Consider the following 3,446-nt stretch of genomic DNA (forward strand, 5'->3'; position numbering starts at 1 on the left):
AGGATATGCATTTTTGTGAACACTGGTTGGTTGGAGAACCTCATGACAAAACTGGGTAAGTGCAAATATTGAAGGTTGGCTGTGTTTTATTTTCATATTGCTTTGGAAAGTGCAGTCTTTCCATCGTAGTCCAAGCTCTAGTGACAGATTCGCAGGGTGATCTCTATAAAGTCACTATCAGTAATATTGGTGTAATTGAGTTCATCCAAAGGATCATCTCAGAATGCCGTTTTATACACATCAGATTATTTGTCCACATAGCTCAGTATTTTTTACTCTAGCAGTGGCTACCCAGGTTCTCAGAGGGCAGAGTTCCTTCACATCAGAGGCTGCGTGAATTGAACCTGGGAACTTCTGCATACAATGCATGTGTTCTACTGCTCCAAAAAGTTCTTTATGTCGCATCATGGTAACTGTTAGAATTCCTGCTCCATGGTTGCAGTCATAGGATTTTTGTCTATCACATGACGGTATATGTTTTGACTCCACAGAGTGGGAAGTAATGAAGACAGGATGTTTGTGTTACTGTGTTCCGTGAAGTGGGACTATTGTTCTTTGTTCTTTTTCTCTTGGCTGTCTGATGCTAGAGAGAGAGGGAGCCATGTTGCAGTGCTCCGTGTGTGTTTATTTGTAAATAAAGTAGATTAGCCAAAATGCTGAGTTGCTGGGGTTCTGTCATGCATGCTGCGAAGACTCTGCAGATCCCTAAGTGTGCCGGTGTCGGTTGGCATTGGTCACTGTGATGTTCAGGCTGAAGAAAGCTTATGAAGCTCCCGGATGATCGACCAGGAGGGAGGGAACATGCCAGTCGGGCATGTTTCTCTGCCAAGGTCCTACTCAAGTGTAAGCTGAACTCCTGACAGTAACAACATTGAGAAAAGTAATGACTATGAAGGGGAGAGTTGGTTCCATGTGCTGTTACAAATGGTTCGTTCATCTAGCACACTCATTTTGCATAACTTGATGTCATTAGATATGTTTCTGAGCTTTTCTTTCCCCCTTTTTTTATGTGATCTCCCATTTGTTCTCTTACATTAGTCACTGTACAAAATCCTCAGCTTTATGCTAAACTCACAAACATTTACCCCCATATCAGCCTCAATGGAAGAAAGACCTTTATAAAAACTCAGCATTTTCCCACTTCCCCTAACTTTGTGTGCAAGTGGCAATGTTAAAAGGTAATTTGTTTGGATTAGTAGTTGGATCAGTAGGTGTAGTGGTTAAGAGTGATAGGCTCGTAATCTGGGGAACCGGGTTCGCGTCTCTGCTCCTCCACATGCAGCTGCTGGGTGACCTTGGGCCAGTCACACTTCTTTGAAGTCTCTCAGCCCCACTCACCTCACAGAGTGTTTGTTGTGGGGGAGGAAGGGAAAGGAGAATGTTAGCCACTTTGAGACTCCTTCGGGTAGTGATAAAGCGGGATATCAAATCCAAACTCCTTGTTCATACAGGTGGATGCCATTCTTTGTATGGAGAAGATACTCATATCCATTTCTACAATGTACTTAATCCCGCGTTAAGGAGATTGTGTTTATTCTATGTCTGTGCAATGCAGAATTAACACAGAATGCCTTTCTCACACACATGACAATCTGTGTGTGGAAGGTGCTCAGTCTTCTACCACATAAAGGGCAACATGGCGAGCGTATATGCCAGGCCTCTCAAATGGAGATAGAAAAAAGAGATGGGTTAATTTACAAACACCTCAAATAAGTGCAAAGGCTATAAAATAAAATGGAGAAAAAATGGAAAGAGGAAGATTTTTAAAATATTTTTTAAAAAAAGAAGAAGAAGCTCATAACCAGATCAATATGGCAAAAAACTAATCTTAGGGATTGAGCTTTATCAATAAAGTTGCAGAAACCACTTGTTCATGTGATAAATTATTGGCAGTAAAAATATAGAGCTTGCCTTTTTTTGGCCTTAAATGACCGAGGCCTCAAATATCTGATAGATCGCCTCCTTCCCTGCTGACCCTCTTGGGCATTTAGATCAGCAGAAGGGAGCCTTTTGTTAGCTCTACCACCCTCTGTGGCAGAATAGCTCCCTGGGAGAGGGTATTGACTGTGACAGCCCCTAAGTTGGGGAGTTCCCTCCCCATAGAGATGCATCCGACACCTTCACTATACAGTGTTGTCTGAACCTCTTTACCCTGCCTGTTGGCACTAAAGATGTATATTTTTAGGATCCACTCTGTTCTTGTGGTGGTTATTTGTTTTAAAATGTTGCATTGTCATGCATTGCATTACCTTGGGGTAAAGAGCATAACATAAATACAGTTGCAGGATGGAATTTCAATGTAGCGCTGAAGAGGTCGTGACATCAGAGCAAGCATATCTACTTCTCCAGTGGAATGATCTCCCCCCAATTTCTCTGCCCACGATGAACTTTGAGAGGCCACCTGTGCACAAGTTTAACTCGGAGCTTCCTGAAAAGCTGTAAACTGCTCCTGAGCTTTCAGCAGTAATTTATTTACCGTAATACTGGTCAAGTGTGAACAGTGTGGTAGTCGTAGTAAGAGTACATCAAGCAGTAAGCTCCCAGTGGAACTGCACCGTTGTCATGGCAGTCTATGATGATGGAATACAACAGAATGTTGAGGAGAGAGCATGACGACAGGAGAACGTTGGGAACCGGCTATTATAGAGAGATTATTTTCATGATGTATGCATAATATCAATGGCATGTCGGTGTTTTCATAGCACTTTTCCTGCCATCACATTTTGAGTCTCAAGCACTACAACGAAACATTTTTTAACTTGCTTAACGGTATGTCTGTGTTTGCAAAAAAAAGAAGCCGAGATATTCGCACGGCGGAAAAACCATGAAGACAGTGAAAATTGCCTGTGACAACTACAAATGTATGGAAATTCAGGAGGTGATGCTTCGCAGCCATTGCAAAGAATAGCACAGAAATGGCAAAATGCTTCACCCCAGAGCAAAGACATGGATGCCCATGAAAATCTCAGTGTTTACACATGACTAATCACAAAGCAAAGACCAGCAGATCTGTTCCAGGGGATGCTAGTCAGATGATGAGCTAAAAGGATGGGGCGCACCAAACATGTGACATTTGCCAAAAGAGATGATGGAAATATTTCTCAGACTATTTCTAGCGCAAGCATTCACGACTAAAACAGAATGATACAATTAGATGGAAGTGGCTCTCTGTAATACACTCCCTTTACATTGCTGACTCTGACAATTTCTTGCTGTGGAAACATGTATTTGCACTTTCAGTTCAATTACATTTGGTATTAAATACATACTTTAGGGGAGCATTACCTTACTATCACTTTTCAACTTGACCTAGGGAAAGGGCATATTTGCTGATTTCTACTGTGTACCAATAGCTCGAGGGTCGTCAAGGAGCTGCCCTCCTTCTATTGTCAGGGCTCCAGCTCCAAGCAGCCCCACTGGTCAGAAATAATAGGAACTATAATCTG

The 3,446-nt window shown here is 42.2% G+C and overlaps 1 long non-coding RNA gene across 1 annotated transcript; it reads left to right on the top strand.

Annotated features, from left to right (window-relative positions):
- On the top strand, positions 1-3,205 carry LOC310706774. Its single transcript, XR_014526169.1, has 2 exons — positions 1-55; positions 2,280-3,205. It is a non-coding gene; the product is annotated as an uncharacterized lncRNA (long non-coding RNA).
- The last annotated feature ends 241 nt before the right edge of the window (positions 3,206-3,446 follow it).

The sequence above is a fragment of the Podarcis liolepis genome (assembly GCF_965112155.1).
Source record: "Podarcis liolepis genome assembly, chromosome: 5".
Lineage (NCBI taxonomy): Eukaryota > Metazoa > Chordata > Lepidosauria > Squamata > Lacertidae > Podarcis > Podarcis liolepis.